General features: G+C 31.1%; 1 non-coding gene and 1 pseudogene across 1 annotated transcript; both read right to left on the bottom strand.

Annotated features, from left to right (window-relative positions):
- Positions 1-2,771: 2,771 nt before the first annotated feature.
- On the bottom strand, positions 2,772-2,878 carry LOC124891921. Its single transcript, XR_007049954.1, has one exon. It is a non-coding gene; the product is annotated as a small nucleolar RNA R71 (small nucleolar RNA).
- An 8,325-nt stretch (positions 2,879-11,203) lies between these two features.
- Positions 11,204-18,981, bottom strand: LOC107876360 (annotated as a pseudogene).
- Between the last annotated feature and the right edge of the window lie 2,248 nt (positions 18,982-21,229).

Here is a 21,229-nt window from a genome sequence, read left to right as displayed (position 1 = left end):
TGTCTGTTTTTCTCTGTAATTACATTTCAAGCAATAAGTTAGCAGCTTAGTATACATCATTTCTAGAGTGGAATCTCTCGTCCAATTGACCTTCATTGCTTTACTCTTCAACTAGAAAAGCAACATAGCCTGGGAAAACATAAAGCAAGTCTGACATTATGCTCGCAACATACATATACTAGGGTGATCTCAAGGCATACGATACTTGTCACTAGACTGATGAACCCAAACTATAAAGTTGCAGGTTTTGATTTTATTTTCTAACCAAATGCAACTAATGAACAGAAAGGGCAGCTACACAACATTTAAGGTGTACTTGAATCAACATTTGATTACTTTTTACCATATCTTAGAGAACAAACATTATACATGTATAATTGGGAATCCATATTTTATTCATGGATCATAATAAAGTATTTCTATTTGGGTAAGGTAACATTGAACCATAATACCTCAAAAAATCTCAAGCAATAATTTATTTGTGGCTTCCATTCGCTATGTAAATTTCAATAGTATTCCATATCCTGACATTTCATTCTTCAGTTTTGATGAATATAAATTATTCATGCAGTTTAATATATAAAAATAATAATTTTGAATAAAAAGCATGAATAAATATATTCAACTCTCCTATATTTTCTAATAATTTTTGCAAGAAAAAGATTGCATGAGAAACAAGAAAGAAAGAAGATATAAGACAAGAAATGAAGATTCATCCACTACAAATTCATCAAAGACTACACAAGAACAAGAAAGAAAAAAATCATTAATATTTTCATCAAGGTCTTTGAAGTTCTCATCAAGATATCATGATATATTGAAAATGTCTTGAAATTCTCATCAAAGTTCAAGTTGACATTTATCTATAAGTAGACATATGTCGTAGAGGAAGAATCATCTAATTATCTATCTATTTAGTATTCTAGTTATCTTTCTAGTTTTTCTAAGGAGAAAGAAAGAGTTGGTCTTGGTCTCTTTCTCTAACCATTTTCTTCTAGTAAAAATATTTCTTCTTTTTGTCTTAGTTTTTCTTACTCCATAATGGAGTAATCTCTTTTTGTTGGGATAGTTGATGAAGATTGATATAATTTTTTTACAATACCATCTAAGTCTCAACATATCTTGGCCTAAAGATTTTCACTTATATTTTGTGTTGGAATAATAAGTTCAACTAATCGTTATCATCACCTTCATATATTTTATCTTTAAGCTATCTTTATATTAATTTTGTAATTCTCATGGAGCAAAATTAATATATGATATTTAATGCATAAAATAGTGGAGTAAAAATAAACTTTAGTTATCTATTATTTCAAAATCTTTGAACTTGTTTTTTTAAATTCTAATCCTCACGGAGGAATTAAGTCGAACAAATTTATTGATTAAAGTGCTCTGTATCTTATTTCTTTCAATCCTAATTCTCACAGAGGGATTGACTCAAATAAGTTTATTGATTTAAGAACTAATCGAAAGAGGTCTTTTATCCTTTTTAGCACAATGCAGGCAAGAGAATATTGATTTAATAGTTGCTAGAATTAATTTAGTTAATTAACATAACCTCAAGGAGTGCTAATTAATTAATTATTTTTAGTAACAAAATAATTGTATTAGCAATAAGCAATTATCCTTTAGAAAAATATAACTTGGAGACATAGATTTTATTGTAAAAAATTATTATCAAGTGAATTCAACGATTCCCAGCTCTCTTGTTTATTATTAATCTTTCAAGAAGTGATTCGCTCTAGTTCCGAGTAACCTAAAATTCAACTTCACCTTTCATCAATTTGGTTCTCTCAAATAGTAATCAAGATATTATAAATTTGTAGCATAGATCTTTCAATCTTTGTGGGACGATATCATAACTATATTAGAATTTGACAGAGTCCTAGCAACAAAATCCTATACAATTTGGCCTCGTCAAATTTTTTATGTCGTTGCCGGAGATTGACATAGATCTACTTTAGATTAAATATTTTATTGCTAATTTGAGAATTTATTGTCATAAGTGTTGTTATTAGTCTTAAATATTTTTGTCGTTTTTTGTTGATATTAATAGTTCTATTTTACTGTTGTTATTTTTAATTAGGACTTGTTGGGCTTATAACTTTGTATACTTTTTAGCCTATAATTAACATTTTCTTTTCAAGCAAAAAAAGAAAAAACTTATTGATTGAACTTTAAATTTTAAATTGTTTATGACCCACTCTTCTACGAAAGAGTTGGTTAATTACGATCCTGAAATTGAAAAATCTTTGAGATTTCACTGGAAAGAGAGAACGTTTTCTCAAGACATAACTTGTGACCAAATGAAACACCAACAACGAGATGATATAAATCCACCGGAGATCCCACAACCAGTCCATGTAGAAGATCAGTTTGATGAAGTGGCATCAAGAGCAGCACAGAAAATCCTAAGGGATTATGCTAGGCCAAATCGTTTTAATTGTGAATCGAGTGTTAAAAAGCCACCAGTGGTAGTTAACAACTTTGAAATCAAGACAGGCCTGATTCAAATAATTCAACAATCTTGTATCTTTACTGGTGATTCAAGTGAAGATTCACATAGTCATCTAATTGATTTTCTTGAACTTGTTGAAACTGCAAAGTATAATGGAGTGTCTCCTGAAGCAATAAAGTTAAGGTTATTTTCTTTCTCTTTAAAAGAAGATGCCAAGACTTGGTTGCGAAGTTTGTCTCAAGGTTCTATTACCACATGGGACCAGATGACTCAGAAATTTTTAAATAAATATTTTTCTCCTACTAAAACAACAAAATTAAGACAGGATATATCAAATTTTCTGCAGACTGATACTGAATCAGTCTATCAAGTTTGGAAAAGGTTAAAGTCAATGCTAAGAAAATGCCCACATCATGACATTCTCGAATACATGTAATTATATATTTTCTATCATGATTTAAAACCTTCATCTAAAAATGTGATTGATGCAACTGCAGGTGGCTCTATAATGGGAAAAACAACTGAAGAGGCATAGCATTTGTTGAATGAAACTTTTGAAAATGCTATTCAATGGCCATCTAATCGTGTAATCATCAAGAAGGCTGCTAATATAAATCAAGCAGATTCTTTAAATACATTAACTCAACAAATTACTTCTTTGGCACAAAAATTTGAATCTTTTCAAGTAAATACACAACAATCAAGCCAATCTGAGGTTTGCGATATATGTGGAGGAAGCCATCTAAACCATGAATGTCAAGTGACCAATTAAAATGATGAGCAGGTTAGCGCCATTGGATACAAAATGTATCCTTTTAGAAGTCCAATGGCACAAAAACATCCAGGATTTCAACGGAGCAATCCAAACGATGTTAAAAACTCCCAATCTTTCCAGAAACAACTTGTACAAAATTCACCTGGCTTCTCAAATCAAAATCATGGTCAATCAAACTTTCGACCCTATCAGCAAGCAACTTCATAGCAGCAAAGGCCTCAACATGCTTATTCAAACCTCGATGACCTTTTGTACAAGCACATTAAGGCTACTGATGAAAAGATAGAAAATTATGATTTAGTCCTAAAAATTTAGAAACCCAGATAAGCCAACTGGCAGCTCTTGTGTCAGAAAAAATTTAGGGTCCCTTACCAAGCAATACAGAAAAAAATCCAAAAGAGCATCTTAAGGTCATTGCCTTAAGATCAGGTAAGGAACTTGATGAACCTTATGCAAACCATCAAGAAGGATAACAATCACAACAACATGCCGACATGGGTAAGAATGCTAAAACACCCAATAAATCATCAAAACAACAAAAAATTAAGAAAAATGAAGAAAAAAATATTGTCCCATCCCTGTTACAATTTCTTTTCCACAAAAAATGAAAAGAGAAAAGCTTGATAGTCAATTTCCAAAGTTTTTAGATATTTTAAAACAAATTCACATTAACATTTCTTTCACTGATGCTTTATTACAAATGCCTTCATATGTAAAATTTTTGAAAAAGAATTTGTCAAGTAAAAGAAAATTGGAAGAAGTTTTCGTGGTAATGCTTGCAGAGAAATGCAGTGCTATATTCAAAATAAGCTACCACAAAAGCTTGGGAATCTAGGTAGTTTTACTATTCCATGAACTTTAAGAGGCATGTATTTTGAAAAGGCACTTTGTGATTCTGGAGCGTCGATAAATTTAATACTTTTTTCTATTTTTGAAAAATTAAATCTTGGTGAAATTAAAAACACAAGTGTCTCTCTTCAATTAGTAGATCAAAGTACAAAGAAATCGAAGGGAATAATTGAAAATATTCTTGTAAAAGTAGATAAATTTATTTTTCCTGTAGATTTCATTGTACTTGAGATGAAGGAATGTCCTGACAAACCAATAATTTTGGGAAGACCATTTCTTGCTACTGATAGAGCCATCATAGATGTCCATCAAGGACAACTAATTTTAAGAGTAGATGGAGAAAGAGTCATTTTTTATATGCAAAATATGCTAAGATTTTTAGTAGGTGAGACATCATCTCCATATTTTTCAATTGATATAATTAGCAATCTGACAGATGAATTCAAGGGTGATCAATTAATTTCAGATTCAATAAAAAATGTCTGACCACATCAGGCAGCATCAAAGATGATGATCCAATCATGAAAAAAGAATCTGAATTATTAGAAAGAGATTCTGAGGATGATGAGATGCATCCAGAAAAAGTTCAATCAAACACTGAATTCAAAATTCTTCCATCTCATTTAAAATATGCTTATTTGGAGCAAGAATCATTTCTAGTAATTATTTCATCTTCTCTAACTACAGAACAAGGAGATAGTTTGCTTGTAGTACTACGCACACATAAAGGGGCTTTGGGATGGACTATAGCAGATATCAAGAGAATTAATCCAGCTATTTGCACACAGAATTCTCATGGAGGACACTTACAAATCAATCATTCAGCCTCAAAGGAGATTAAATCTAGCAATGCAAGAAGTGGTGAAAAATGAAATAATAAAACTTCTAGCAGTAGGTATCATCTATCCTATTTCTGACAGTCCTTGGGTAAGTCCTGTTCAGGTAGTGCCGAAAAAAGAAGGTATAAAAATCATGAAAAATGAAAATAATGAACTCATACCTACTAGAATGGTTACTGGATGGAGAGTTTGTATTGACTACAAACGTCTTAATGATGCCACTAGAAAAGATTATTTTCCTTTACCCTTTATTGATCAGATATTGGAAAAAATTGCAGGATATGGCTTTCTGCTTTCTTGATGGCTATTTAGGTTATAATCAGATATCTATTTTCCCTGAAAATCAAAGATAAGACAACTTTTACATGCCCTCATGGAACATATGCATATAGAAGAATGTCTTTTGAATTATGCAACGCCCCTGCCACATTTCAACGTTGCATATCAGCAATTTTTTTTGATATGACTGAAAAATTTCTTGAGATTTTTATGGATGACTTCACATTCTTTGGCATGACATTTGAAGATTGTCTTCACCATTTGACCTTAGTTCTTAAAAGATGCGAAGAGTCAAACTTAATTCTTAACTGGGAAAAATGTAATTTTATGGTAACAGAGGAAATTGCCTGAGGACATGAAATCTCTGGCAAGAGAATCGAAGTTGACAAAGCAAAAATTAATCTCGTAGCAGGATTACCTCCCCCTAGAACCATTAAAGGCATTAGAAGTTTTCTTGGTCATGCAGGTTTTTATAGAAAATTCATAAAAGATTTTTCAAAAATTTCAAAACCTCTAGCTAACCTTTTAATGAAACATGTTAAGTTTAATTTCTCAAGTGATTACTTGAAGGCATTTGAAACTCTTAAAAAGAAACTATCAATTGCTCTTGTAGTTGTATCTCCTGATTAGAACCAATCCTTTAAAGTCATGTGTTATGCTAGTGATACGGCTGTAGGAACTGCGCTAGGTTAGAGGAAGGATAAAATTTTTCGTCCTATTTACTACCCTAGTAGAACATTGAACGGTGCTCAACTGAATTATGCCACGACAGAAAAAGAATTACTGGCAGTAGTATTTGCTTTTGATAAATTTTGTTCCTATCTGATAGGAACCAAGGTCACTATTTTACTGATCATGTAGCTTTAAAATACCTCTTAGCAAAGAAAGACGCTCGTGCTAGATTGTTAAGATGGATTTTACTTCTTCAAGAATTTGACCTTGAAATAAAGGATAAAAAAGGAATGGAGAATCAGGTAGCCGGTCATTTATCAAAGCTAGAAAACCCTCCTCTTGAATCTTGTGAAATCAAAAAAGAGTTTTCCTATGAAAGCATTCTATCTGTTAATTCAATTGTAACTCAACCACCCTGATTTGCAGATATTGCAAATTACTTAGTTGGGAAATGGATACCAAAGAATTTCTCTTATCAACAAAGAAAAAAACTCATCTCTGGTGCTAAATATTATCTATGGGATAAACCTTACTTGTTTAGATTTTGTGCAGATAATATCATTAGAAGATGTGTACCTGAGGAAGATAGGAATCAAATATTGTATCACTGTCATGGTGGAGCAATTGGAGGACATTATGCAGCCAATCGAACTGCTTTTAAGGTTTTGGAAGTAGGATTTTTCTGGTCAATACTTTTCAAAGATGCACGTAAATATGTCACACGATGTAATAAGTGTCAAAGAACAGGTAATATCACCAAGAGAGATGAAATACCATTATAATGTATACAAGTATGTGAAATTTTTTATGTCTGGGGAATAGATTTTATGGGTCCTTTTCCTTTATCTCATTCTTTTGAATATATTCTTGTGCTGTGGATTATGTCTCAAGATGGGTTGAAGCCATTCCCACCAAGAAAAATAATGTTCGAACTGTTTGTAACTTTTTCAGAAAAAATATTTTTATCAGATTTGGTATAGCTCGAGTAATCATCAGTGATCAAGGGACCCACTTCATAAATAAATAATTTTCTGCTTTACTCTTAAAATATGGTGTTACTTATAAAAAAGAAACATTATATCATGCTCAAAATCAAGGGCAGCTAGAAGTTTCCAACCGCGAATTGAAAAGAATACTTGAAAAAACAGTTGGAATCTCAAGAAAAGATTGGGCTTTAAAACTAAACGACGCATTATGGGCTTATCGAATGGCGTTCAAAACATCAATTGGTACTACCCCATATAGATTAGTCTTTGGAAAGGCTTGCCATCTCCATGTTGAATTAGAACATAAAACTTTTTAGGCATTAAAAACATTAAACTTTGATGTTAGCTCTGCTGGTAAAAATAGATTTTCTCAAATGAACGAGTTGGAAGAATTGAGATTAGAAGCTTATGAAAATGCCAAAATTTTAAATAAAAAAATAAAAAAATGGCATGACAGTTAAATTTGAAAAAAGTAATTCAAAATTGAAAATCAGGTTCTTCTTTATAGTAGAAAATTAAGGCTATTTCCAGGAAAATTGAAATCTAGATGGACAGGTCTGTATAGTGTTACAGATGTTACTCCATATGGAATAATTGAAATTCAACATATCGATGGTGGACACAAATTCAAGGTAAATGGCCACAGGTTAAAATTATACTTTGGAGGACATTTTGAGCAACAATCATCAGTTACTATGATAGATTGATGAAGTCCACAATCAATAAGTCGAGCTGACGACACTAAACTCAGAACTATGGTTCCTCACTTGCCCATAGCCATTGAAGGTGAAGCAATGGAGTCTCGTAAGTCCAACATAGAATTGAATAATTAAATGCTTAATCAATTGATCTGGTCAATATTCAGATTATTGTACAACCAAAACATTTCATGATGACCTCTACAATAACAGTGTCATCTTCATAGGAGTAACTCCATGATTATCGGTATGCCTGAGTAATTGGTTGGTTAATTAGTAATGCAATTCATATGCTGGCACAGGTAAATTTATTTGGTTTATATTAAAACCAAAATGATTTGATGAAGTATTAAATTAGTATATATATAATAAATTATAAATTTCATAATACTATATACAATATAATAATTTTTTTTCTTAAAAAAAAAACATGAGTAGTAGAATAATTTTCTCTTCACTTTAATGTTTTTCTATTCAAATTATATATATTATTTAATATTGTATTAATATATGTATTCTATAATAATATAGTTACTATTTGTACAAATAATAAAATAATAAATAATCTTAAAATAATATGAAGATGGTGTAGTTATTTGAAATATTATATTAAGGTTTATATATATAATGATTGTTTACTATTTGAGTAATATAACTAAAAAAAAAAAAAGTTAATAAGTGGTCTTTGTCAAGGAGGATGCATTACTACAAATTCTTACTCCCACGTGCTCCAAGGTAAGTCATCTCCCTTTCTTTTTGAATTGCTTTTGTCTTTCATTTTAAATAAAAAGAGAAAAGAAAATTTGTATGATTACTCATATAAAAAATAAGTAATAATTCAAGACACCTTTTTACGTAATTATTTCTTATGTCAACTGACTTGAAATAATGTAAACTTTTGTGTGTTGTGTTTATATATTATGTATATATGTCTATATCTCTCTCTGCATATATAATTTAGAAAAAAAATATAGATAAGTGGTAAATAGTGTATTAGTTTTTCCTTAAAAAGAGGAATGATTAATCTTGTTCAAAAAAAAAAAGTCTTCTATCCATGCCTTCTTCTATGAATATTTTAATCATTCTACCTTAACCAAGACAAGAAAAAAACAAATGACCTTAACTTCTCATCTCAAACATCTAAGTCTTGTTGTTTAACTATCATGTTTCTCTTTTTCTCCTTATCCCTTTAGTCACTACTCTCTTTCATATATATATATATATATATATATATATACATTTTTTTACCCCTTCTTAAATGAATTTTAGAACTTCAAGCATATCCTCCGAATTTTAGCTTAGTGAAAATTTATTTCGTCATGAAATTACAAAAAAAGGATTATTTTTCAACAAAGAAGATGGAGAAGATGATGCATTCACGTGTAAATTATTGAACACTTTCAATGGAATGCATTTGCAAAACCACCCGGGCAATTCAACATGCCTCTTGTGAGAGAATTTTACAAAAATTTAAATGAGACTAACAATATTTCTCATGTACTAGGAAGACCGGTAGATTTCTCTCCAACAACTATTAACAAAGTGTTTCATTTACCTCCAATGAATGATAGTGCTAAAATTACATTTTGTGATAATCCAAATTTGGAGTTGATTGAAAATGTTTGTGCCCATATGGTGCCGATTGGAGCTTCTCATCAAATGCTGAGAAACTTTATCTTAATGAACACAACATTAAAAAGGAGGCAAGACCATTATTGACTTTTTTGAGTAGTAGATTAATTTTCGACACTAATTTGTCTAGGGTTGATATACCTTGACTTGCTCTACTCTATGTTCTTTATTTTAAGAAATCTTTTGATTTTGGTAAGCTTATCAGCACCAATATCAAAAAGTGTTGTTATGATCCTATTGTTTGTATATGGTGGTTTCCTTCAACAATTACTTTGTTGATTCAACATATCAGAATTGTTCCAAGTTTGGAATCAAGTGTGGCATCAAATGAATTTGTTAGTAAATCATTTTGGAAGGAATGTCGAGAAACGAAAGGTCCAAAAAATAGAAAAAATTATGAGATGATTTTGAAAGCTATGGAAAAAAATATGAAATATGAGGAGATGAAAATGGTCTTAGAGGAAAAATTGAGGGTAGGGATTGATGAAATAAAAAATACAATATTGCAAAAGTTAGATGGGGAAGCACCAATGGGTTTCACAACTAATCTTTTAAGTGATTTAGCAAATTGGGATTATACTACTCCGATGATGGAAGTCTTTCCGTCTAATTTTGTTGATCCATCTACTAGTTTAATCCCTAATTTTTGTTAGTAACGAGTTCATAGATTTCTCACAAATTCCATCATCATCTTTACCACCTCTTCCTTCACTCCCCAATACTTTTTTCAACTTGAATGATTCCATAACTTTCATACCACTCTCTTCTAGCATAAATGACAATTCGGAAAAGAAAAGAAAAGGTGGTCATGAGTGGATTTGGAGGATGATAGTGATGAATGAATGATGAAATGTTGAAGTTATTTTCCTTCGGGAGAATGAAATGGTTAAGTTTAAGGGATTAAGTTCTTGTAGTTTTTGTTGATCTCACTTTGTAGTTTGTGTTATTCCATTTTTTTGTAAAGATAATGCAAATCATTTCTATAATTTGGTAGGTCTTATCTTTTAAATATCATTGTATACATATGGTATTTACTTTTGCTAACTTTTGTGTATATAGGGATCAAGAAAGGTCATGTGACATATGTGTATGTGATGATGACTACAAATGGTATTTTCACTTTAGTTGTTAATTGTAGTAATGTTGTTACTTTTATCTTATCAATATGTTGTTGTTGTTTTATGTTATTAACGCTCTTTTTTTGTGTATATTTAAAATGTTTAAAAATAAATAAATTAATAATAAGAAAAATTCCGTAGCCCTTGAGGGTGAAGCAATGGAGCCTCATAGGTTCAATAAACTTTAAAAGAAAAAAATATATTTAATTGGCGCAGGTAATTTTTTAGTTTATATAAAAACTAGACTTGAATTTATGAATTATGTGTGACTGCAGTTTCTTTCAAGCTTTCTTCTGCAGTTGTATATTTGAAAGCCAAAAAGATTTTTTTTACAATATGCCTCTTTGTGCAATGCTAATTATCAAAACAAATTTTCTTCATGTCATGTCAAATATATATTTTCTATATTTATCATATAACTTCTTCGTTTGTGACTTAATTTTGGTGAAGGCAAGAACTAATATCTTTAACACTTGACAGGGTATTTTGAGATTGAGAAGCATTATGATAAAAAACAAGTAGAATTTACAATCATTATGCTAGAACTTGCCCTAAATGTCTATCGAAGCGAAATCTTAGGCAACACTATTTTTTTTTTTTTGAAAAATGAATTTAGGCCATTCTTGCTACCTCAATCTTCCTAAATATCACACCAAATGAAATAGTATTCATATCCCTAGAACCCATTTTAAAACCAAAAAAAAAAAAAAGAAAGAGAGAGAGAAAGAGAAACAAGAAGATTTATTCTCTTACACCTATTTATGCTCAAATTTAAATATGCACATCCATACTTATAATTTGAAAGCACTTTTTCAGAAAGTAAGTTGGAGTTTTTCTCGAAAAAAAAAAAGAATCAGAATTAATGAAAAAAATAAAATAAAAGGGAACAATAAATTGCTACAAATACGTTGATGCATCAACTGCAAATATTGAAAAAAAATTGATATGAGAAAAAGTATTTTTCTACAAAAATAAATAAAAAAAAAGGGGGCAAGTCACTATAAATATAGCCTATTTCTTACCAGCCTGAAGCGGACATTACAAGCTTAAAAAAGTCCTAGAAGATTTTGAAAATCAGTGTTTAGCCTATATTAGTGGAGATAGACATAAAGGGCAAACATATGGACTACAGATGAAAAATGCTCAAGTAATTGATCATAAAGTTATCAATTTCAGAAAGTTTCGAAAAGCCAAGCAGATACAGTCTTGTTGAACAAAAATTAAGGCAAAAATAAGGTAAAGATTTGATGGATATAGAAGATTTATACAATTTGATAGTATGATAAATTTGTTTGACTAAATTTGTGTTTTGCAAGAGTAGCAATAATTTTAACTACATATATGTATATATATACATATTCTACTTTCAAAATTCTTTTTCTCGAGGACGAGCAAAAATTCAAGTATGGGGGAATTTGATGAATATAAATTATTCATGCAGTTTAATATATAAAAATAATAATTTTGAATAAAAAACATGAATAAATATATCCAACTCTCCATATTTTCTAACAATTTTTGCAAGAAAAAGATTGCTTGAGAAACAAGAAAGAAAGAAGATATAAGACAAGAAATGAAAATTCATCCACTACAAATTCATCAAAGACTATACAAGAACAAGAAAGAAAAAAATCATGAATATTTTCATCAAGGTCTTTGAAGTTCTTATCAAAGTTTCATGATATTTATCATGTCAATTTCTCATCAAGATATTATGATATATTAAAAATGTCTTGAAATTCTCATCAAAGTTCAAGTAGACATTTATCTATAAATAGACATATGTCGTAGAGGAAGAATCATCTAACTATCTATCTATTTAGTATCCTAGTTATCTTTCTATTTTTTCTAAGGAGAGAGAAAGAGTTGATCTTGGTCTCTTTCTCTAACCATTTTCTTCTAGTAAAAATATTTCTTCTTTTTGTCTTAGTTTTTCTTACTCCATAATGGAGTAATCTCTTTTTGTTAGGATAGTTGATGAAGCTTGATATAATTTTTTTACAATACCATCTAAGTCTCAACATATCTTGGCCTAAAGATTTTCACTTATATTTTGTGTTGGAATAATAAGTTCAACTAATCGTTATCATCATCTTCATATATTTTATCTTTAAGCTATCTTTATATTAATTTTATAATTCTCACGGAGCAAAATTAATATATGATTATTTAATGCATAAAATAGTGGAGTAAAAATAAACTTTAGTTATCTATTATTCCAAAATCTTTGAACTTGTTTTTCTAAATTCTAATCCTCACGAAGGAATTAAGTCGAACAAATTTATTGATTAAATGGGTCTTTATCTTATTTCTTTCAGTCCTAATTCTCACAGAGGGATTGACTCAACTAAGTTTATTGATTTAAGGACTAATCGAAAGAGGTCTTTTATCCTTTGTAGCACAATGTAGGTAAGAGAATATTGATTTAATAGTCACTAGAATTAATTTAGTTAATTAACATAACCTCACGGAGTGCTAATCAATTAATTATTTTTAGTAACAAAATAATTGTATTAGCAATAAGCAATTATCCTTTAGAAAAATATAACTTGGAGACATAGATTTTATTGTAAAAAATTACTATCAAGTGAATTCAATGATTCCCAACTCTTTTGTTTATTATTAATCTTTCAAGAAGTGATTCGCTCTAGTTCCGAGTAACCTAAAATTCAACTTCACCTTTCATCAATTTGGTTCTCTCAAATAATAGTCAAGATATTACAAATCTGTAGCATAGATCTTTCAATCTCTGTGAGACGATATCATAACTATATTAGAATTTGACAGAGTACGGGCAACAAAATCCTATACAATTTGACTTCGTCAAGTTTAAGGTTAAGTAATTTTTCTAGAAGAAGTCGGCAAAATGAGTACCTTGACTGTGATATCTTTATACATTGAGAAAACTGCTTTCACATTTTGATGGTGAGTTTGCAAATGCAATTTTACCTGAAAAGTTAATTATAAAAATGATTAGAGAAAAATCATTCTTATTATAATATACACATTTGATTTTAAAGAAACATAAACTGAAATTGGAATGTGAAGAGAACATAACAAAATAATTTAGTTAAAAAGAAAAAATGCAGAAATAGCAACAACATTTTCAGGTTCAAATGGTCCTTTTAGGTCAAACACTGTTAGGAAGGAGGGGGAGTGGGCGTGGGAGTAGGGTTGTGATGAAGAGAGATGGAGCTGAGAAGAGAGATATCTTTATTTAAAAGGTAAACTAATGTGTTAAAAAGTTAAGCTGCAAACTTTCATTTTTTATGCTGCATTCGTGTCGGATTCTTTAAAAATACACTAATTTGGCGAATTCGACATGCACTCATTGATATTTTTAATGAGTTCGAGCAACATAGTTAAAAAGGGAGGCAACTGTCAATTCAAAGTCAGATGAGTTCACATTAAGTAATTTGATTCAAAAGCCTCACATCAAATCTACTGCAAATAAGTAGAAGGAAAGTTGAACAAAGAATGGTAATATTTTACTGATAAATAACCAAGAATAGTAATGTTGATTAATTCATGGACTATACATGCCTTTTCTTCTGTGTCATCAAAGCGTTAAGTAAGCTTAGACTCAATTTCTTCCGTCTCTAGGGGAGAATACTTCAAATGATAAATTTTTACTGTTATTAGATCTAACCTACGGCCAACCACTCTCTCAACAAGAATCTCTTTAGGTACCTACATACACAATAAAACTTGTGGCAGAGTGAAGGTTATCTTATAGTGAAACTTACTGGGGTTAAAGCCGACTGCAAGAGAAACAAAGGAAAGGTCAAGGAATCTCAAATATTTAAAAGTGTCTTTCTAAAAGTCTAGGTTATGTAATAGCATAATTTTCTGTGTGGTCTAACTAAACAAAAGGAACTTCACTAAAAAAATAAAAGAACATGAGGCACATAGCAACAACAGAACCTAACTTCCAGATGAATATGGAGGTCTGGTTGTAAGCCAAATTCTTTGAGTGTTATGGCTTGAGAAGAGCTACGAGGGTATCCATCTAAAAGCCAACCCTTCTCTTGAGAATCTGGACCATTTAACTGCTCTTTGACCATCTGCACCAGAACAAGACATATATTACCAATAAATAAGATATTGTGAACTACTGCAGTTGCTAACCAATATAGAATACTAACTGAAGCAGGCACTGCGTAAATAAACCTACCGTTACAACAATTTCATCTGGTGCCAATTTCCCTTTATCCATGGATTTCTTTGCCTGCATTCTATTTTTAGATCCCGCGGCAATTTCTGCCCTTGGTAAATCTTCAGCAGCAATATGCATCAAATCATACTGCACACACGATCAAAAGTGGATGGACACAATTTCTCCTCAGAGATGAATACATAGTGAGGAACCCAGGGGGTATATGCTGCAACTAAAGTCAAATGCAAGCCATCATTGTACAATTGCTTCCCAATTGAGGAAAGCAACAACCTACACATTGATAAAAAAAAGCAAAATTAGTCAAGACCTTTTTTTTTTTATAAGGTAAATAATTTATACAATATTTGGGGGGAACTTTGTATACATGTGCCAAAATAAAAGAACCTATACCAAAATATAATTCTCAACAAAAGAGGTCCAATCATCTGTACAAATTGGGACCTCGCAAGTACGTCAAAAGTAAACTAGGTACAAAATACTACTCTTTAAATTTACAAAATTAAGTTTTACCCCTTCAAAAGCCCTCATATTTCTCTTTATCCCAATGACCCATGTGATTGCTAAGGGGGCAATGTTCCCTGCTTTCAGGCTTTCCTCTCTACTTTTATGAGTTTGACTCTGCAAAGCCTCCTTCGTTGTACCCAACATGACCCATTGCATACTAAACAAATTTAAAGCCTTCCTCTATAACCGACTAGCCACCTTATGATGCAGAAGAAAATGATCTACACTTTCCAACTGGCCAAAAGACACATAACTACTGATGGTCAAGCATTTAGAAAAATGCATAGAGAAAATACAACAGATTAATCACAAGTCGACAATATATTCCGACTAATCGAAAAAGTGTCTCAAACTAGCTATCAATAAATAAGACTTACGACATGTTCAAAAATAAATTAATTATTTCTTCCCCCACACAGTAACATCCAAATTACATAGAAATGCTTTTAGAATAATATTTTCTTGCTTACTTATCAAACGCTAGAAAATAAGCAAGAAACTCACTTGGTTTCTAGGAACACATTTTCCTTTGTACCAAACATACACTCAATCTTAATCGAAATCTAGGTCAGATAAATCAAAAAAATGAGGAAAGAAACATTTTTGAGATCCTATTAAGGACATTAACACAAAATTTCCAACTTCAGTGCTTTTAACATATTCAATCGGCTTGAGAAAAAGGAGGTACTGAGGATCGAGCAGTAAAACAATCTCAAACATAAAAAAATACAATAGATTAATAACAACAACAACAACATAGATAGTGCAATCTCATAAAATAGTGCGACTTGATTGTCCGACAGGAGTAGCAATGGCCGACCAGAGTAGCAATGACCGGAGTAGAAAATAGTGTCAATCGCAGGTTATGAACACGCTAAAATCAAAATAAAATTTTGATCAATCGACTTGGGGATTTAGTACACGCAAAAAATGTACTCGAAACCTCTTTTCCTACTATACCTGAAACCCCTTTTTGTTAGGATTTTTGCCCTGATTTTCTTACTATATTTAAGTTTTATTTTTTCTTAGAAGGAAAATAAAAGTTACCATAATTACTTTTACTTTTCCTGAAAGAAAAAAATATAATTCTTTTCCATATTTGGCTAACTTCTTTCTTGGAGGAAAGGTTTTGGACATCTATAAATAGAAGACCGCCTTCTCATACCATAACACAATAACATTCACAATGCGGTCTTTAAAGAGTCTTTGTTTAGGGGGAAATTTCTCCCATAAGTTTTATGATTTTCAATTTTACTTTTAATATGTAGGCCGTTTGGCCAAACCATATCCAATAACATATTTTTAGTTTAACTTTTCATGTGTCGTCTGATTTATCATCTTATGGTTTGCAAACTAAAAGCTTCCGTATGACGCCCTCTCGATTTCTAACCCAACAAGTGGTATCAGAGCTTATGGTTCAATGGTCCAATGGTGTGGTGAGACGAGATTAAATAGGTTCAAAGCGGTTTCAAAATCAAGATGCAACAATTTGGGCGATAATGAAGATTTTTGTCGAACTACATGTGGAGAACAAGTTTCAATCATATTTTCAACACTCCTGCTGCTGCATCTTTAAAAATAAAAATAAAATATTACTTTTAAAATAATTTTTAACCATGATATTTTAAACCTTATTTTTAACCATGGCAAGCAGCAGTTATGAAGAGAAGACGAATCAAGTGAAGAAAATCAAGCCAAAAAGAGGAGATTTGTTAGCGTTTTTGCCCTGATTTTCTTACTATATTTAAGTTTTATTTTTTCTTAGAAGGAAAATAAAAGTTACCATAATTATTTTTACTTTTCCTGAAAGAAAAAAATATAATTCTTTTTCATATTTGGCTAAACTCTTTCTTGGAGGAAAGGTTTTGGACATCTATAAATAAGTATAACTATGCATATTCTTTCCACTCTTGACATCTTTAAAAATAAAGTAGAAATAATACAGAGCTTAAGAGAGAGTAATAATATCTTAATGCCATTGAGACAACAGAGTCACAAATATAAGAGACACACACCAGGAATTTAAAAAATCATCTTAATAAAATGGTATGAATTCACATTAAAGTCAAGAAAAAGGCATCAATAGAAACAACCAAGTAAGCACAATTTAAATTACTATTGACCCAAAATAAAACATCCAAACATTAGTTCCAAAATAAATTATTTATTTATTATTAAAATCATTACAAGAATGATCAAGGACATTAGGACTTAAAAGAAAGAAAGGGGAGGATTAAACTTAGGGAGGATAGCCATGAGTTGCTGGATATTCTCAAAGTGAGTAGTCCATAGCTTGATCATCTCAGTCTTGAGAGAATTCACTTAGGCTTGAGAACTGGCCAAGTACTTCCTCAAGCCAACATTTTCACCTTCCAGTTGGGCAATCTTCTATTGTGCTATTTCCAAGTCCAATAGCACTTGAGTTATAGGGCTAAAGCACTTCTTCCTCACAGGCTTCTCAACCAAGCACTCACAATCAAGTGGGGGTAGAGAGTATAAACCTATTATTTTTTGTGGTAGATACTCTTTTCCCTAAGGGAACATCAAAGCTCTTAAACATAATCGAGAGAAGGCCAAAATCATATGCAAGTCTATGAGGTCCGATCTTTGGAGCAGTTACCCTCATGTGTTTGATCATTAGTGCATGAAGATTTACTTTTTATTCATTCATTTATAGGTCATCATGATCCCTGAATCTAGACTCAAATGTTCTCCCCTCCTAGGTAATATCTCCTTGTTCATAACCTCAAACAAAAGCTTATGACCAGGATCCATTTCTCCCTTATTCACATTCCTAGGCTTCTTCTTCTTATCCTCCTGAGTGAACTTCCTGGTCAATAAACATCCAACATCATTCTTCCATATATAATCCTTTAAACCCTCAAATAAAATACCTAAAATCCCTCCTAATTTAATAGAATCAAGTATAATCTCTACTTCTCTAGCACTTGAACTAATTACCCACCCCTTCAAAAACTTTAAATTAGCATAAAATTCTATAACCTCGACCTTAAACAGTACAGGATTCTTTATAGTAAACATATGTACTCACCTCTAAAACCTAAGTTTCTCTGTCAACTGAATAATAAAAGAATTATCAAGTACCTCTTCATCAAATGTCTTTCCCCTTAGCAAGAGTTGAGTGGAGTGGTACCCAATTGAACCAAACCTCTAGAACTTTTCACAATTCTTGTTAATCTTTTCCTTCTTAACTGAGAAAGTTTTTTTTTCTTTCTCATCTCCTAACTAAATTGGTTCATCGTCTTATTAATTTTCTTCTTATCTCTATCCACTCTAATTCTTTTAACTTCTACAATCTTTTTTACCTCAACAACTTTTTACTTATGTTAGGAATTCTTGAAAGTAATGAGGATGGATCTATAGAAACTTATGTTGTTTTGGATTTGTGAATAGTTCTTGATATGTAAGCAGTCTTTTTCTTGTATCCGAACACATAATTTGAGACAAGTGTAACATATACTATTGAATTTTTACTCTTCAAATAAGGATTTAGGATTATCAATCGGGGTTGTAGTAATATTTGCATCCTCAGATGTCCAGTAGTTTAGAAAATTGAATTTTTTAACCTGTGATGACAAAGTTTTTGGAGAGAAATTGAGAGAAGGAATGGGTGGAGGTAATTTGGTTGGAGCAAATAGAAGGGAATATGATGCTTCCCTCTGAATGGGTGCACCAAAAGAGAAATCCTTATTGTCTGAGCAGTCCACTATAGAGTGAAACTAAAAATCAAAAAGTTTTAAGGAAGAGGAATTTTGGGAAACCATTGGAGTGAGTTTGATAAAAGATCGTTGTCAGATTCAAAATCAGCCATGAGTGCAAAGATTGTCTAGGTTGAGTCTCTTGCTTCATAGTTCTCTTCAGAGTCACTCATAACCAGAAGTGCTGGAGTATTTTCTTTCTTTGCTTCCATCATGGACAACTGTGATTGATTGTTGGGATCATCCTCATCATATTCATCAATAACTTCTGCCATAACAAAAAATGCCTTTTGAATAGCTAGGTTGCCTCATGAAGATCATCTTTCGTGAGGGAAGAGTAAACTCTTTTCGTTGTTCTCTAGGCTTTTCTATGGCAGCTTTCTTTTGCTCTATTGTCTATAAGGAACAAAATTTGATAAAGTGACCAGGGCTTCGACATTTGTGATGTACCTAGACTTCATTTAATTTTCTTGGACTTTGGGAAGTCTTCTTTGAAAGTTTTCGACCTTTTCAAGCATTCTTTGTAATCTTCTAATGACTAGAGCCAAATTTTTCTTCTTCATAATCAATAGCCCCAGTAGCTTTAAGAGAGATGATTTTATCTTTCCTTTTAGTTCCTATATTTTTTCTTGATTTTTCTTCAGTTCTAGGTAGTGAAATTTCCAACGAGTTCATCCATACACAAAATATCTAGTTTTCTGTTTTTTGTGATAGCTTTCACCTTGCTCTCTCAAGATTCTAGCAACACGCTAAGGGCCTTTCCAGTAGGAATCAGTTCACTTAGAGAATATATTTCACTGGAATTGCAGTAAACCTGATGTGCATGTCTTAAATAGTTTCTCTTTCCTTTATTCTAAACAGTTCAGATTGCCTATTCAAATCGTCTATTTTGTCTTTTTTCACAGCTGAAGTTCTTTCATGAAAAGTTTGAAGGATGTACCATATCTTTTTGGCACTTTGACAGGGGAAGATTCTAATATATTATCAGGTTCAATTCCATAGATCAAGATCTTCCTTGTTTTTGCATTGTTTTGTACACCTTATCAACCTCAGTTTACTTACTTCTTTCCTTGGAAATTTGTTCTTTTCCATCAACAAAGGCTTTCATTGGAATGGTTGGGCCATCCAATACAACATCCATAGATCAACACTTTCACTAATAATATGGTTCATTATTTAATTTTTCTACCATTCCTAGTATTTTTTTTCATTAAAAAGTGGAGGTCTTGCTTAAAATGAACCTCCTGAGCAGTTGACGAAGCAACCATAAGATCCTTTTCAGGTGTTAACCTTTGGTGAAAAGTTAAGCTCTGATATCAATTGAAGAAACTTAGTACCAACTAATATTCTCAGGAATCAAATCCCCACCAGAGTTTTCAATATTAAAAGTAAATTTCATAATCAGTTTTACGTGGAAAACCTCCCCTCTCAAAGAGTAACAACCACAACCCAAATCCACTATACTCAAAGTTTATAATTATAACTCAATAATTAAAACCTTACTTCAAGGACCTAGATTCAAACAGTTAACCATAACTGTTTCAAAGACCAATACTACAAGAAGCCAAACCTTCTTATTATTACAAAACTTCACCAACACAAACTCACCAATTATCACAACAATTCATGCTCTAACAAAATAACCAGACTCCAAACAGACTTAAGAACAAAAACTCAATAACACTTACTACAAACACATTCAACTAAACAGTGTCTTCAACGGATGACTTGAATGAATTAGTTGTGACCACCTATTGTGGAGAATAATGTCTTCATTGCATATGCAATAGGTGAGTCAATATTGTGTTGATCTCCTCCTTATAAAAATGCTCAAGAGTTGTCCTATTCAGATAAGAACTTGACTCAAAGAATTTCTTTCCTTATTTATAAAGGATACATAGCTGACTTCCTCCCTTGACCAAAAGTAGCATGCATATCATAATTAGACACATACCAACACTAGAATTTGCCTACATTAAAACTTAAACCATCAAAGGGTCTTCAAAAAAGATTATGTCCGTGACATGGTCACAAACACGATGAAGGAAAAAACTCTAATCATAATGATCATTTTACTTCAAATAACACCTTCATCATCAACAGTAAGAAAAAAAGGATGTAAAACATGAAGCAGTGTAAAAGAGAAATTTAGAATTAAATTACTATTGTTGTACAGGAAAAGAGCACAAAGCACTTCATTAAATTTTATCTAGCCTCTTTCAAAAAGGCAGAAAAGAATGTGTAGACGTGTTATTTTGTACCCACTTCGAGTTTTAACCTCTTTTTCGGCATTAAATATTTTTATTTTTGTCCAATATTTATTTTAACTTTTGTTTCATTTTTAATAAGTTTTAGTTGAATATAAAAACAAAATAAAAATAATAATAATAATAAATAAAGTTATATTTTTGAGATATTTTTTTTAATAATACGAAAATTCAAAAAAAAAATATTTTTCTTTTAATTTTAATAAATAGGCTAGTAGTTTTATTATTCTCTTAATTATATTTATTTTAGATTATT

The sequence above is a fragment of the Capsicum annuum genome, chromosome 1, assembly GCF_002878395.1.
Source record: "Capsicum annuum cultivar UCD-10X-F1 chromosome 1, UCD10Xv1.1, whole genome shotgun sequence".
Lineage (NCBI taxonomy): Eukaryota > Viridiplantae > Streptophyta > Magnoliopsida > Solanales > Solanaceae > Capsicum > Capsicum annuum.
The sequence above is the reverse complement of the archived record's forward strand: the minus strand, read 5'-3'. Positions and strand labels throughout refer to the sequence as shown.